At 45.3% G+C, this 17,345-nt stretch overlaps 1 protein-coding gene and 1 long non-coding RNA gene across 3 annotated transcripts in view; both read left to right on the top strand.

Moving 5' to 3' along the window:
* The window catches only part of LOC309659292, a 39,579-nt gene extending 23,394 nt beyond the window's left edge, over nucleotides 1-16,185 (top strand). Inside the window, exons 2-3 of the long non-coding RNA XR_014262717.1 lie at nucleotides 6,812-6,977; nucleotides 7,400-16,185. This is a non-coding gene — a long non-coding RNA (uncharacterized lncRNA). The remainder of the gene's footprint in view (nucleotides 1-6,811; nucleotides 6,978-7,399) is intronic.
* Nucleotides 1-17,345, top strand: part of RCAN1 (regulator of calcineurin 1) — a 94,030-nt gene that overhangs the window by 54,818 nt on the left and 21,867 nt on the right. The window lies entirely within an intron of this gene.

The following is a 17,345-nucleotide window of genomic DNA, read 5'->3' as shown; positions in this document are numbered from 1 at the left end:
TCTAGGACTAAAAAAAAAAAGGAAGGATATCATCTCAGAATATAAGGTATTCCTTTAAAAAAAAAAAAAAAGGGAATTAAGCTTTTTCCGTTAGTAGTTCATGGGACCACAGGCATCTCCTCGGCGGCTTGATCTTGTCACCATAGTTGGCCACCAGGTATGATGGGTCATTCTTCACCATTGTAGGAATTTGTGTTCGTCCGGGTACAGTTTCATTGTCACTTTGCTTCAGATTCTGATTCCAAGTCAAACATCCAAGAGAATTCGGCATGACGTGTAGCCTAATTCAGTTAGCCTAATTCGCAGGCAGTTCCTCATCCGTGAAAAAGCAATAGCGCCTCTCTCACAGAGAAGTTTGAGGAGGAAGAGAGAGAACAGATGCCGAGTACCCGCCCCCGAACCTGCTAGGTGCCAATTTGAGAGCTACTGCTTCCCCTCCTCTTCATCGTTACCATTGTTGGCTGCCAAGGCTATTAACGTCATCTTCTCCTGTGAAAAATGGACACCACCTTTCTCATCTTCTAAGTGGGTTCGATGTGAAAGTTGTTGTAATGTTTCTTCTTTTAAAAAATTATCTGGAAATTTAAAAACCCACCACCTGGTATGTGCTAATATGCATCTTAATACGTCACTCAGTTCAGCATCTTCCCCAGGCTTGGAACAGAGTAGATCGTGATGGTTAACACTACATGCTGGGCTTTCCAAGTGTTGGGCTGGGTTTTATTTCCAGCCCTCCTCTTGAGTCTTTCTCTGACTTGGGCGATCATGTGATCTGCATCAGTCTTTTCATAGATGAAATAGAAACAGACAGTTGCCACCTCCACACCTCACTGGATTGTCGTGGGAGTTATGAGTTAGTGCCTCTGCAATGGGTGGCTGGAGTGAGCCACGCGGGCTTGAGGTGTCCCCGTGGCGTGTCCGGTCGAGTGGACATTACCCTTACCCATGGCTCCGGTGTGGTCCTCACAGCTTCAAAGTACCATAAAGCATCCAGTGTTTCATCAACCATGTAGTTAGAACACCCTTCTCAGCATGGTCCTTAGACCTTAGTCATGTGACTGACCTGACCCAGGTCTGTTACACAGTAAGAAACAAAACCTTCGATACTACTGGGTCCTCATCCGAAAGGTGGGCTGAGATGTTTCTTTGCACCTATTTTCCAGCATTTTGAAAATTGTTCTAAATATTTTCCCTGTTGTCTGTATGACAATACTTGCAAAAAAATAAGCCATGTCCAAGAGAGTTCTGTTGTATACTTCGTGTCAGAGTATGGAACTTTTCATCAGAGACCTCGCTCTCTTGAAAAATTGCTAAAACTTAAAAATTACGTACTTTCAGCTTGTGTGAATTATACATTTTATTAGGAAAGCCATCTTATACCATGTCTGTTTAACATTAGTACAGGTAGTGCTGACCTTATCTTAAATCCCCTATCAATTCTTCACTACTTTTTAAAAATAACTTTATTTACGGAGGTTTTCGAACACTTACAAAGTAGAGTGAATAGTCTAATGAAACCCATGGACTCAACTCATTACCCAGTTTCAGCATTGATTACCACATGGAACTTCCCCTTCCCATCCTCACACCATGGGGTAATTTTAACCATACCCCCCCAGACATCATATCATTTCAAAGGTATGCATCTCTAACAGATAAGGACTCTTTTCTTTAAAAAAAAAAGAGATGAAAGTACTTTCTTAATATCAAATATCGATTCTGTGTTCCAATTTCCAAAATTGACTTATGAATCTATTTTTGTACTTAGCACGTTTGGATCAGAGTTCAAATAAGATGCACCAATTGCACTTGGTTGATATATCTCTTCTGTCTGTTAATATCTGGGTTCCCCATCCATAGTCATTTGTATTTGAAGACTGGGTCAATTTGTCTGGTAGAAAGTCCCTTTTTAGACATTTTCTGGCAATTGCACCCTGTTAGCACATTCCTTTATCCCTCTATTTATTGTAAACTCATAGGTCTGGGAAAGTGGTCAAATCAGTGTGTTTCGTTAGTTTTGTTTTTGTTTACGTGAGATGTCCTTTTACTGCTGTGCATCGAGAGGTGCATCATGTCTGGTTGTCTCCCCTTTTGTGTGTCGGATCAGTCCATCTCTGAGTTGAACTGTGGTCAATCTGATCCAGCTTATAAAATTCCCCATCTGCTTTTCACCTGATGGTTTTAGTTGCCATTCTTGACCCTGGCCTCCGGAATCATCATTTCATTAGGGTTTCAGCACCCAATGCATAACTCATTTTGAAAGATTTTCCAGAAATGTTCCTTAGTGGGTATTAGAAATGCTGAGTGATTCTGATAAAGTAATGATTGCATGATTCAAAATGCTTTCACATTTTTATTATATCGAAACACATACTTTTCAGGATGTTAACTAGAAAAATATAAATAGTTCTAAGTCTCAAAGATAGAAGATGAGTATGAGACATAATTAGTAAAGAGTTGGCTTGTTTACTCTTTTCCCAGAAACTCTGACTAAAGAGTTGAAATGTGCATTGTTTCTAAGGGATTTTTTTTTAGAGAACAAAAGTAATTTTAAAGCATTTATCTTCCTTAAAACACGGGCAAATCAAGGCAATTTAAAGTACTCCATGTTAAAAGAATAAAAAATAAAATAAAGTATTCCATGCTCCTTTTGGTAATAATGTAAAAAAATTGGGGATGAAATAGTGAAATGTTCTTTTAAATAAAGCATGATGATGATCCCATCTTATCCTTATCATACTTCATCCTGACTTCAGACCTCTTTTTGGTCTGAAAATATTTTTGCTTTATAGCCTATTTGTTTCATTAAAAGTAGATCTGATTCTGAATTGAATTCAGTAATTTTGATCGTGAGCCCAGTACCGTGTTACAGCCTCATCTACTGGAGTGTGTGATGTCCTTGTGAAACCCAGAAACATGGGTCCATCTGATGAATTTATGACAAAAGTTTATTTGGGACTTAGAGTTAAGACTTTAAAATTGTACCTAGGTTTCTGGATTTTATATATCATTCCACTTTTTATGTGGAATAACCTTCATCAGAATCATTTCAGGAAATGAGAAAAGTAGGATATGGTTATGAGTCAGCCTTGGAAAACTACAGCATGGAATGAATTAGTCAGAAGAAGGGTTTCAGTGGCCAACATGAGCTGTGCGCTATCAGGAAGTGGTGTGACTTTCCATGATTTTATGTACTGCAAATCATGTGGCATAATGCTCCAGACACCTGGAGTCTTTTTTTTTTTTTTCAATCATAAGTTTTGAGATAAAATTGAAAAGTACCATGGAGTGAAAGCACAGCCCTTTCAGTACTTGTGCATCTCTGCTGTCAACTCGAATGCATTTCCACTCCACTCCCACTCCATGGGGGATACAGACATTCACCCAAAAGCCCATTGAGGCTGCTAGGTCAAGTCGGAAAAGCAGCTGGTCTTGACAGAGGTGCTGCTGCAAAGGGGTGGCATCTGTCCTTTTGTTTCTAATACCTTTTTTCATGCTCCTGGTGTTGCTGCTTATAAAGCAATGTCATTTACGGTCTGCAAGAGAGTTGCCTCTCCCTGTGTTGTGCTGTGTTTTAGAAGCGTGCTCTGAAGTTCAGAAGGAGGCAGTGTGATCTGGCCTTCTATCATCCTGTTAAAGAGAAAAGAGAACCTTGGGGAAATGGAGTGGATTAAAAGTTTGGATCATATAAGTTTCATGAAGCTACATCGCTAGAGGAAAATGTTGAAAGTATAATCAACCACTAAAACTAAACATGGAGGGAAATAAGTTTGTTGTTTTATTGGCAATAGAAGTCAGTTAAAGATAATCAAGCACTCAAGTCACCTCTTCCCTGTCTGTTAGGCTTGATAGGTACGCATAGCATTCACTAATTACAGCTTGGGAGATGGATGTATATAGAGATATATACATATAGGTATATAGAGAGATAAGAGATATATGTATAGAAATATAGCATGTATATTTTAACCAGCATATCTAATGGAACAATTCAATTAAGAATGAAGCCTGCATGTGAATTCCCAACTTCCCATTGAACATCACTGAAAGTCCAGTTGACTCTGATGCCCTTGGCAACCTGGTAAACATCCCTCTGGAAGAATCCTGCCAACCAGGTTTGCCTTGTTTGCCACGTGTGGCCTTCTGGCAAGGTGTAGAGAATCATCTGTCCCCAAGTTAACCCAGGATGGTTTCATGTCCTTGTCACATGGTATCACTGAGCAATCAGATGGTAACAATGGGCATGTTCTTTCTCCCCTTCCAGCCTAGACCTCACTGTATGCCACAGATGAATGCTGGTCTCTCCTGAAATTCACACATTAAAGTCCTAACCCCCAATGTGATGATATTAGGAGGTGGGGCCTTTGGGAGGTGATTAGGTCAGACAGCAGAGCCCTCACGAATGGGATTAGTGCCCTTATAAAAGAGACCCCAGAGAGCTCCCTGCCCCTTCTGCCATGTGAAGACACCATGAGAAGTTAGCCCTCTATGAACCAAGAATTGGGCCCTCACCAGACACCAAACCTGCTGGCACCTTGATCTTGGACTTCCCAGCCCCCAGAACCATCAGAAATAAACATCTGTTGTTTATAAGCTGCCCAGTCTTAGTTTGTTTTAGCACCGGAACAGACTGATAGCAGCTGTGGGCATCACCTGGGAATCATGTGAAAATGCAGACTCTGCTTCAGTGGATCTCAGGTGGGGCCCAATGTTCTGCGTTTCTCACGAGTTCACAGGTGAGGCCAGGACTACTGGCTCAGGGCTGCCCTGTGAGTATCTAGACCGTCCAGGCCAGCGCTGCATAAACAAACTATATCTGCAGAGTTAGCAAAAATCCCAGCCCTAAAGGGTGCCACCACCTGATGCTAATACCTGCAGAGCTCTGTGTGTCCACAACCTCGAGTCTCTTTACATGACATTCATACCTCTCCCCAGCAGGACTGGGAAACACCCCGGGGTGGAGAGACCCTCACAGGCACCTGGCAGTTGTCCCCTGCTGGCCTCTTCACCTAGCATCTCTTACTGTACTTCATGCTCTGAGCACATGCACAGTTGTCTGCCCCGGACTCTGCCTTGTAAAGATCTGATAATTCCGTCCTTTTCTCCACTGACTGGACTGTTTCATAGTATGAAGAAAATTTCTAGAACTGTTGGTCATCTAAGTCTTCTCGTGGGACCCACGAGCCCTACTTTTAATCTTCATTCTAAGATTTTTATCACAGCCCACTTGTCCTCAACCTCCAATGCGCTGGGCTCAGAAAGTTCAGAAGGACAAGAAAGGATTTCAACTTTAGTGGCCAAATGCTAGAAGTTCTACAAGTGAAGATTTGAGAGGTTTAAGAATTCCTTAAGGCTGATTTAATGAAAGAAAGAGGAAAGAATGGTCTTCAGGGAGGATCCCAGCCTAGGCACTTCCAGCAATTGCTGTATTTCAGAACCACCCATTGTCAGAACGTGGGTTTTGGACTCGCCGAAAAATCGTTAAGCTGAAGTGTCAGAGCTGCTTTCTGCCGCCTCCTTTTCCCTTGACTGCTCCGATGGAAATAGGTTAAATCTTTAATTGGCTATTTTATTTTATTACCATGGAATTTTCAAATAAACCAGCAAATCAACATCATTATTTTAAGATCCTAGGAAATATGATTCAGGGCTTGTCATTATTTTTTCCAAGGAAGAAACAGTTATAGATATTTTCTGCAAGGGTAAATTTCTGTGACTTTTCCAGTTAGAAGCCAGCCAGCAACCTTTCACACAGCCCGTTTGAAAAGAAACAGTGTTCAGAATGTAGGATGCACTCTTGGCGTGCATGCATCCTCGTGGATGGCTTCCCTTGGTGTAATGGGTGCCTTTGGAAGCCTTTCTGCTATTTTCCTTGGGTCTTTGTTTAGTTAAAAAAAAAAAAAACGCTCCATTCCAAATGATTGCCAAAAACGTGGCGTTTGCAAAGGAGAGTTTAATCATTGTCATAGAGTTGCCTGTCTTACTTTATCAACATCAGAGAGTTCTGCGGTTTTGCATACATGAATGACTGACTTACAGCTTGGTACTGGATGATGGCAGGATGTGAATTCCATCAGATACACGGCAAAGCTCTGCGCGCGCCACTAACTGTGTCTGGGGGTAGCTGGGTGCGCGTTCCAGTGGTGACATCTCTGTCTAATTGTTTTCTTCCAGACACTTTTCCTTGAAAACATTCAGGCAAACCATAAATAGGAATTCGTGCTTCTGCAGAGACCTTATACGAGAATTTTTAGTAAGAGTGGTAGTTCAAGATGGGCATCGTTTATACGGTTATATACTCTTAAGTTGGAGGTCGTATTAGTTTGCTAGGCTATAGCTGCTGTAACAAAATTCCACAAACTGCGTGGCTTGTCCAACAGAAATTCATTTTCTTACAGCTCTGGAGGCTGGAAGTCCAAGATCAAGGTGTCAGCAGGGTTGATTTTTCCCGAGGCCTCTCACCTTGGCCTACTGGTGGCCTGCTTTCTCACTTTGTTCTCACATGGTCCTTCCTCGGTCTCGTGCACCCTGGTGTCCCGCTGTGTGTCCACATTTCCTCTTCTTATAAGGATACAGTCTTATAGGATGAGAGCCCACCCTAACAGCCTTATTTAACCTTCATCACCTCTTTGAAGGCCCCATCTCCAAATACAGTCACATTCTGAGGTTCTAGGGGGTTTTAGGGCTTCAACATAGGAATTTGGGAGGGGACGCAGTTCAGCCCATAACTAAGGTCATAGAAACCACTTTGAAATTGCAGAATTATTTCTTAGGCTTGGATTATTTTGCCGTCCTTCCATTTCTTTTCAAGAATGGTTCTGTCACCGTCTTAGCAGAGAGATGGCAGATCTGGAATTTTACTGTGGAAGTAAGAATCGCAACGGCAACATCATTCTCTAAGTGGTATTTCCGGCCACTGGAGAGGCTTTCACTCTGGGAGAGGACGGATTTGGGAAGACATCCAGGATACTCTAAAGGTAACAGAGTGGACCCCTGCCACTTGGGAGTCTTGGCCATGCTTCTCCTGTTCTCACTCGCCGACCTCGCCACTCAGGGGCAGTCATGTACCTGCAGGGCATCTGGGGGCAGGCCCTCAGAAATACACCTGGATTCTGTGTTCCGTAGCTCCTGGGGTCAGTTTGGGTGGCCAGGTCTGCCCTGTGGGCCTCCTGGCTCCTCAAGGAACCACAGTAGAGTCATATCTGGGCCCCAGCACCTGACCTAGGCCATGCCTGGCCTGTGGTAGATATTCAACGAATGGATGAATTTCAGAAGCATGTCAGCCATCAAGGCTACTGACCTCCCGCCCCCTGTCATTTTCTCCACCTTGTGCAGCCCCTTTAGGGGCTGCTGCTATAGATCCCACTAGTAAAGTTAACCCTCATCTTTTTGCTCTTAGGTATATTGGAAGCAAGGCGGTATTGTGCAGTGAGGGTTTAACCTGGACCAGACGGGCACCAACACCACCTTGGCCGGGAGAGAGTATTAATTTTCCAAGTTTACCTCCATAGTTGGTCCTTTTGGGGTCTTAGGTGCCCACCACTATTACTGATTTTGAGCAACCACAGCACGTCCTGTAGTAGCTGCATCTTCAAACTCACCTAAGCCACCAGGTGCAAAAATGACCACAGGTATGAAGAAATAAAAGTAATAATTATACAGAGTTATAGGCTGTCCTAGAAAGTGCCTTCGGGCAGATTTCGCCTTTTTTGAACGCAGGCTGCCCTAACCATGGCTGCTGGCCATATGAGTCTCGACTTCCCCCGCCCCCCAACCCCCCGGTACCTTTGAGAGCCACCGACAGCCTGAGTCAGAAGACGCCAGGACCCAAACAGAGCAGGCATGGACACGGCGCCTTAGTCATTGGCCAAAGACACACGGCTTCCTTTCATCATGTAGGAGGGAGACAGGAAAGAGCCTGGGCAGCAGAAGGCACATGAACGGGAGCTTCAGGCATGACTGTTTTGTCACATCCCGGCATCCGGCAAACGAAATCTCCGCTCCCCTGGTTGTTGACCACAAGGCAGTTAGTTGGCAGCGCAAGTCAGCAAAAATCATGGAACCTCCACAAAATAGGAAACAAGCATACAGAATAAGCGCAGAGAGGGAAAGCATGCCTTTCTTTGTAATTGCTTTGTACCGTGATAGTCTTCTGCTTGAATTTACAATATAAACTTGGAAGAAAGTTTTCTTTAGGTGGCACCAAAACAGAATTTAACATTCTTCTGCCAGCCCATTTTGCACTAGACATGAGTAGATTTACTGAGAGATGTAGACATTCATAACAGCCTTTTAAATTATCATGAATAATGTTTTTCAGTTAAAACATTATTTCTCATGATGTTAAGCCAAATATCAGTTTTATCACAATATAAAGACAAAGATATAAAAAATACCGTAATGGTGGGCTTCCCTGGTGATGCAGTGGTTAAGAATCCGCCTGCCAATGCAGGGGACACGGGTTCGATCTCTGGTCCGGGAAGATCCCACATGCCGCAGAGCAACTAAGCCCGTGTGCCACAACTACTGAGCCCGCGTGCCTGCCTAGAGCCCGTGCTCCGCAACAAGAGAAGCTACGACAATGAGAAGCCTGTGCACCTCAATGAAGAGTAGCCCCCGCTCGCTGCAACTAGAGAAAGCCCGCGCACAGCAACGAAGACCCAACACAGCCAAAAATTTAAAAAATTAATTAATTAATTAAAAAAAATACCGTAATGATATTTAAATTATATCTCCATAAAGCTATTTAAAGAGTACTATGCTCAACTTGCAGATATAGGGAACAAACGAGTGGTTACCAGTGGGGAGAGGGAAGGGGGGAGGGGCAACATAGGGGTAGGGGATTAAAAGGTACAAACTATTAGTATAAAATAAGCTATAAGGATATATTGTAAAACACAGGGAATACAAGCAATATTTTATAATAACTATAAATGGAGTATAATCTTTAAAATTGTGAATCACTATATATACACCTGTAACTTATATAATATTTTATAGCAACTATACTTCAATTTTTTAAAAAAAGTTCTATGCTCCTATTTCACACATTTCAATATTGCAGAGAATTTAAATCCTGAGCAGGTAGTGACTTAACCTTTTTGATCACTTTTACCCTTTTGAAACCTGCACTTTCCCAAGTTTAAATTTGAAAACTCAGCTTTCCCAGTTTAAGAGGTCATTAAAGAGCTTTTGCAGAAATCAGAGAGATATCATTTTATTAAGAAAACTGATTCGACTGTTGTATGTTAGTTTCCGAACCATCCAGCACATATCTAACAATGCAAAACAAATTTCATAGGGAAGAGATATGGGAATATATGTATATGTATAACTGATTCACTTTGTTATAAAGCAGAAACTAACACACCATCGTAAAGCAATTATACTTCAATAAAATGTTAAAAAAAATTTCATATATAGCTTTGAAAGCAAACAGCACCCTGTAATTAAAACACATTGAATGTCTGAATTCAGTGTTTCTCACAAAGTGATAAAGTGCAGTTCTTAAGAACATGAGTTTAGAATCCATAGACTTTGGTTCACAGTCCTGTTCTAAAGCTAAGCGATAGTGAGTCTTCTTAGTTTGGGCTGCCGTAACGAAATTCCATAGTCTGGGTGGCTTGAACAGTAGACGTGTATTTCTCACAGTTCTGGACTCTGGAAAGTCTGGGATCAGGTACACGCACGACACAGGTTCTGGTGAGAACTCTCTTCCCCTTGCTGGTGAGGCTTGCAGATGGCTATCAATCATCTTCTTGCTGTGTGTCCTCATGTGGCAAAGAGAGAGTGAACTCTGGTCTTTCTCCCTCTTCTTGTGAGGATCCTAATCCCATCGTGGAGTCTCTACCCTCATGACCTCATCTAAACCTAATCACCCCCTGAAGGCCCCACTTCCTAGTACCATCGCGTTGGGAGTTTGGGCTTCAACATAGGAACTTGGGGGGACACAATTCAATCCATAGCAGTGGGAGAGGTACTTAGTTTCTCTCATTCTCCTGGCCCCTTCATGACAGGTTTTTACTTTTTCTGCTGGGACCATTGTTTCCAAATTTTCTATCTCCTAGAGGGTATTTGCCTACATGGCAGGGAGCAGGTGAGAAGTGTGGAGATAATAGATCATCCATGAAAGCTCTTCTCTTGGCTCCACTGGAAATACCCCGATCTCTCAGGTGTGCTGGGAGAGTCCCCATGCCTGGGCTCAGGTCCCGAGATGCCCAGGTGCTGGGGACCCTAGTCCTTCCCTGACACCACTGCCCCTTGGTTCTGGGGGTGGCATGGCTGCAGCCTGGTGGAAATCTTTCCGTGACCCTTTGGGTTCCAAACAAAACACCGCCACCAAAATCCACTGTCTTGCTCACTACGTAAACCTTTCAAAAGCAAGGATCCCAATATAGAGGTTGTGGCAAATGTTCATTCATGCAGGTATGTCCCTGTTATCCAGAAAGTCATTTTTAACAAGTCATGCACTTATGACTAATCATTTCTCCACCTTTTAAATTTTCCAGATAGGACATAGTAATGGGACAAGCTACTTATACCCTTCCTGTTTCCCCTTTTAGTGGGAAAAACACACTGTTTCCATATCTAAAATGGAATTGAACATTTCTTGTAAAATATACATCTCAGGGAAAAACCCACTGCTATTTTGAACATGCTTCCTCCTATTCTTCAGTTCCTGGTACGGTGAATGTTGCTTATGCCCTCTGACTTCTACTTTCTGAGCTGGAGAGTTATAATAACTTAGTATTTGAGAACACTGTATTTATCTTCAAACTACAAAGACAGTTTTAAGCTACGGCGATTTTTCTTTCATGTTCATATGTGTAGCACCTTCTTTGTATCTGCTTCTAAAATAAATAGTAGTTACACACCTGTTGACAATATAATAGCAGCATTATTGGGATTTTTCAAGTAATTTAATGCTCAATTATCCCAGTAAATGATTTTAAGTTAAAGCTTACTTAGTTTGAAACGAAGAAAATGTTTTTTTACATTTAAAACAAAACAAAACCTAATGGAAAGGAAGAAACTGTGAACAAGTAATCGAGTCAGTATTTTTATGTCATTTCCTCTAAGAGCCAAAATTTAGTAAGGTCTCAGCCTGCTGGCAAATGTTTGGAGCGGGAGGTTGTCATCAGGCCGAGTTTGGGGTTGTTTAAATGGAAAAAGTGAACTTTTGCCTGATGTGATTTCTAGGCATTTTCTGAGTCACCAAAATGTTCGTTATCCATTTTATTTCTGTAAATCACTTTCTTTTACCATCCTTCTAATGATCAAAGAGCACGTCATATCTCTGAGGGATTTCATCTTATTCAAGATGCACTGAAATCTCCCAACATTTTTCCATGTGTTCAACTGAGCAGTTGAGACTCGGACAATATCTCCTTTGGACCCAGTTGAAATGACACGTTTCAAAGGAGCTCTATATTAAAAGAGGTCATTCCTTCCTGTTGAACAAGACATTAAGTGAATGTGTTTGGCGCGCTGGGGCTGTTCTTAGGACGTTAGAACAAACCTGCTTGGTTTTAGATCCCAGAGTTCTAAAATCCTCCTCCCAGGGACGTTTGCAGATCCGTGGGTGACGCTGGGGTTGCAGCAGCGACTGGGGGAGAGCTGCTGGCATCTGGGAGGGGGTCACTGAAACAGTCTAGAATGCAAAGGACAGGACCCCACAGGAAAATCTGTTTTGTCTAAAACGTTGTGAGTGTAAGCGTTGAGAAATGCTGAGACAAGCCATAGGCTCACAGACTCTTAGGACATACAGGATCTTCCCATTCATTCATCTCCCCCGTTCTTCACAGGCACAGGCTGAGCGAACTCATCTCTTTTCTCAATGTTCTTTCACCCGTGTCCCACATTGCAGCAGCTTTCATCAGAAACCACAAGGAGCCCAAGACACACTTCCTCATTTCCAAAATGACCTTCTTAGTCATGGCCCAGATCAGTTTTCGGTGGGGATCCACCGTATGTCACTGGTACAAACTTTTGTTGGAAAATGTCAAGCCGGGGTTCAGATTGTCCTCCGGCCGGGTTTTGGAAGGGTGAGTGGCACGTGCTGACCAGCCCACACTGCCCATTGTGTGATGCTGTAGTCTCCCGACCAGAGCGAGAAGCAAACTTGAAGTGACATGACATGGAAACAAGGCCGGGGTACAGGGGGGCTGCTCTTGTGACTCTGCTTTGCTCTCGCCTCCTGGTTTTGCTCACATCCCACTGAGAAGTCACCGGGGCTGCTGACCCAGACGGCCAGTCAGCCCACCCCCAACTGCAGCACGGAGCACCGGAAAGGTGGTCCCAGTGGCTCTCACATGGCTGACAGCGCCGGAGAAGAAGCTTCGTCCACATATCAAATGCCTCCATCTATCGAACTGCCCACTGGCCTTCAGGGATGGATCTTGGAGTTCGTGTAGCACAGCCTTACGAGGCTTCCCGACGTGCACCCAGTGGTACCCTGGGCTCCCTTTCTTCCGCACGCATCACTCATACTGCTGTTTGCCAAGACTTAAAGGATAGTTCTGAGTACCGGCCTTTTACTCTGACCTAAAGTGGGTGCTTCCCGAGAGCAAGGCGGTGCTCCTTCACCTGCCCTCTCTCGGAGACCAGCTTGGCTCCTCGGACAGGGAAGATGCTCAGAAAGATGCTTGTTGAATGACTAAGGAAAGGAATCCCCAAACCAGATTCTCCTTCACTCACTCATTTACAAGTCTTCAAAGCTACCAGAGACTTACCTGGTGGCGCAGTGGTTGGGAGTCCGCCTGCCGCTGCAGGGGACACGGGTTCGAGCCCTGGTCCGGGAAGATCCCACATGCCGCGGAGCAGCGGGGCCCGTGCGCCACAACTACTGGGCCTGCACTCTGGAGCCCGCGAGCCACAACTGCTGGAGCCTGTGTGCCGTGGCCGCCGGGGCCCGCGCGCCTGGACCCCGTGCTCCGCCGCAAGAGGGGCCAACGCAGGGGGGAGTGGCCCCTGCTCGCCGCGATTGGAGGGAACCGGCGCACAGCCCGGGCACAGTGGGAAGACCCAACGCAGCCAAAAATAAATAAATTTTTTTAAAAAAGCGCTACCAGATAGCTTTTTCTTTTTCTTTTCTTTTTTTTCTAAATTCCTCTTTTTAGATCAGTATTTTGGAGTTGACAGAGAGCGTGGTCGTTAATTCATTCGGTCACTCAGTCAACAGAGAGTCGCTGAGCCGGGACCCGGGCACGATGTGGCGGTGTGGCCGGCAGCAGGAAGGTCATTTTCCAGCCCTAAACCCCAGACCAATTCCCGTTGTCATATGTGCCAGGAAGGAAAAGGAGTACTTAATCGAGGGCTTCCCCGCGTCTGGGGGGCCAGGGGCAGCTTCTCTGAGGAGTGGTGTTTATATTGTTATTCAAGTAGGACTCAGCCCAGAGCAGATGCGGGGGATGCCCCAGGCAGACGGCAGCCCGGATAAAGGTTCTGAGACCTGAAGACCGGCCTGGGCAGCGAAGATGAACCAGGACCGTGGCCGGAGCTGGACTGTGTCGAGGGCGGGACCTGCACCAAGAGGCAGCAAGAGCCACTCGTGGTCATGATGCCGGGTTCTCTCCTGAAAGCCAATGGAGGCCATAGAAGGGCTGACAGAGAGAAGGACAGGCCATTTCTAACACCCAAGTTGGGGACGTCTCAGAGGAGGGGGCGTGGCAGTGCGTGTTCTGAGGCTCACTTGCCAGCATCCCTCCCAAGACGCGCCCTCCTCCCTGTGCTCCAGGTCCTGTCTGCGGACCATCCTGCGGAGAATTGGGCAGAGCTTCCAGCCACGCCTTCAGATAAACAGTCTGCCCTAAGCTCATGCAAAAGCGTCCTTGGCCATCCACACGTTACCCTGCACCAGGACCCTCAGGAGAGCCCACTGTGAAGGAGTCCGCACAGGAGTGGAGGGGGTGGGGGGAGGGGGATGACTCAGGAACCAACCAGAGAGATGGACAGAATGATGCAGGGTAAGAAACGGGCAAGGATTTTAAAAGGAGTGAGAAATCATAACAAATATGTCAGATACGAATCCAGCTAAATCAGTAAGCACTTTGAACGTCAATAGTCAAATGCACCAATTAAAAGACAGATTGTGACAGTGGATCAGAAAACAAGGCCAACCATATATTGTCTATAAGAAACCCACTTTAAATATAAAGGTACATATAGATTAAAAATAAATGGGTGGAAAAAATAAACCATGCCAACACTAATCAAAAAAAGAGTCAAAAAAAAAAAAAAAAGCTGGCAGAAGTGAGAAGGATGCAGAAGGATGAAATGGAGGAAGATGATAAAGGGGACAAAGGCAGGACCAGTTTCCCCAACTCCCCATCCCTGTGCCAGGCCCTGTGTTGAGTCCCGGGCATGGCTTTACAGCCTCATAACCACCCAAGGAGGTAGGTCTTACTTTTATAGTTTCAGGGACTCTGGTCAACCTGCCCCTGCTTGCAGCTTCTCAGTAGATGGGATGTGGTCCTGCCTTCCCTGGCCCACTTCCCTTAGAACTTTCCTTCTGCTGCTGCTTTATGGCTATTAGCTCCAGCTGCCCTGGACTCTTAGGTTGAAGGGGAAAAGGGAAGTTTGCATGGACCCCTTGTCTGGTGTTTGCAGAATGTCCAGGGATCAGTCTGATCTTACACCTGAAAAGGGCACATCTGGAAGATTTTGTGCGTTCGTGCTTTTTAAAACTTTTTCAAATGCAACAAAGGAGCTAAAAGGTCCTTAGAATATATGATAGGACAGCTGCAGCTGCACACCCCACCTAATGGCTCCAGGCTCGGCTGTGTGGGCCCTTTATGGACACCAGAGGTGCTCAAACTTGAGCGTGCCTCCCAGTCACCTGGAGGGCTTGTTAAAACACAGAGCTTCTGATTCAGTAAATAAATTCTTAGCTGCATAATGAAATACCACAAATTGAGTGGCTTAACACAACGCCCGCTTATTAGCTATTAGCCGACAGGTCTGCAGTCAGGAGTCAGGGTGTGGTGTGGTTGGCTTCTCTGCTCTAGGTCATACAAGGCTAGAATTGAGCCATAGGCTGGGCTGCCTTCCTTTCCGGAGGTCTGGGGAAGAATCTGCTTCTGGGAACAGATCCCTGTTTCCTTCCAGGGCTACCCTCCCTCCGAGAGGGAGGCCACTCACATCCTTGCCACTTGGCCCCCTCCTCCTTCAAGCCAGCGACAAGGGATCTCTCCTCTCACACGTCAAATCTCTGCCTTCAGAAGGAGCCTGGTAGCTTTTAAGGGCTCAGCCTAGCTAATCTCCCTTTCACAAACTGTGCTGTGTGGGACTTCCCTGGCGGTCCAGTGTTTAAGACTCCTTGCTCCCAATGCAGGGGGCATGGGTTCGATCCCTGGTCGGGGAACAAAGATCCCGCACGATGCAGCACCCCCCCCCAAAAAAAAGTTAAAAAACAAAACAAAACACTGTGCTGTGTAACATAACCTAATCATGGGTAAAATCCGTCATGGCCATGGTCTTGCCCGCCGTGTCCCCCGGGGAAGGGGGGGAAATGGGCCATTTTAGAATTCTACCAGCTACAGTAGATGAGGCAAAATTTTGCACTTCTAACACATTCCCAGGTAATGAGATACTGCTGCTTTGGAAATCACATTGTGAGAACTACTTACCTACGCTAATTCCACCACCTTTGACTTAGATTGCGCCTAATTTACAGAAGAAGAAACTCAGAGTTTTAAGTCTAGAGGTAATATTTGAAATTCATAGCAACTAGTAGCTTGTGGGCACCAACCAATCAGAAGGGATGTCAAGCCAATCAGGCCAGATTCTGGCCATGTATAACCACTGTGGTCTTGCTGGCTGGCACCCATTGATGGATGGTCCCCAGCAAGCAAGGGCTGGAGTCAGGGCTCATACCAGAGCCGGGGCTTCGGCTACTCCACAAGCTAAGATTAAAGAGAAAATGTCCCACCAGTGCTAAGTCAGGAGACGAGGAATAAAGAGATGTTTTATTGATTCCAAAACCCATCTTCTTTTCATTCTATCTGCTCCATGTCCTATAAAGCCACCTTTCTCAAGGTTAAAATCTGGATTAGTTTCCTATTGCTGCTGTAGCAAAGTACCACAGATTTAGTGCCTGAAACCACAAAGGTTTATTATCGTACAGTGCTGGAGGTCAGAACTCCAAAATCAGTCTCAGTGGGCTAGAATCAAGAATCTGTTTCCTTGCCTTTTTCCAGGTTCTAGAGGCTACAGCGTTGGTTCACATCACCATGATCTCTGCTTCCAACATCATGTGTGGGTCCAAGCCTGATGAGCCTCCTGCCTCCTTCTTATAAGGACCTGCCCCCAGACAATCCAGGATCGTCTCCCATCTCAGGGTCCTTAAGGACCCTGTGCCTGCCAAGTCCCCTCTGCCATGTGAGGTCACGTGTTCAAAGTTCCAGGGATTAGGACGTGGATGTCTTTGAGAGGCTGTTCTTCACCCCACCTCACTATGTAAGTCCGTTCTTCAGCCCACATTTCTGCAGATCACAACGGCAGACACTTTCCTAGAACTTCCTCTGTGCCAAGCCCTTTTTAGACATTAGGTCATTAATGTCACAACCAGTCAGAACCAGGTTCTGTTATTGTGATCCTCCTTTTACAGACAAAGAAACTGAAGCACGTGGGAGTTAAGAACCTTGCCCAAGGTCACACAGCTAAGAAATGGCAATGCCAGGGCTCCAACCCAGACAGGCTGGCTCCAGAGTCTACACTCTTCCCCACGATGTTATGTACCTCTCGTCGATGGACAGGTGAAAAGCAGGCCACTTTATATAAATGGCAAGAAGCCAAAGTCACCGTCCCAGCCTCAACCCCTCACCTACCCTTCCTCTAACTCCCACTCTGCCTGTTAAGGATCCTTCTCTGGGTGGGAAAGCAGTCAGTCACTTTGGTCTTTCCTTCCTTGCTTTCCAAGTCTAATCAGTTACAAAGGCCTTGTCACTTCTGCCATCTCTGAAAGTTGTTCCAGTTACTATTGCTGGGAAACAAACCACCCAGAACTTAAAGGTTTAAAACAGCAGCAATCCTTTATTTTGGTCATGAATCTGCAATTCGTGCGGAGATGCGTCTTCCCTCCTCCATGTGGCGTCTGCTGGGTTTGCTTAGCTGGACGCCAGGGAACCCACTCTCAAGATGTCACAGTCACATGGCTGGCAAGTTATGCCGGCTGTCGGTTGGGAGCTCAGCCAGGGCTCTGGGCCAGGGGCCTCAGTTCCTCTCCACGTGGGCCCCTCCACGGGCTGCCTGGGCTTCCCACAAACATGGTGACCAGGTTCCAAAAGAACAAGGCGGAAGTGCATGGCTTTTTATGACCTAGCCTCGGAAGTCATATGGTGTCATTT

Source organism: Balaenoptera physalus (genome assembly GCF_965194825.1).
Source record: "Balaenoptera physalus genome assembly, chromosome: 4".
Classification (NCBI taxonomy): domain Eukaryota; kingdom Metazoa; phylum Chordata; class Mammalia; order Artiodactyla; family Balaenopteridae; genus Balaenoptera; species Balaenoptera physalus.
This window is presented reverse-complemented; position numbering and strand designations above follow the sequence as displayed.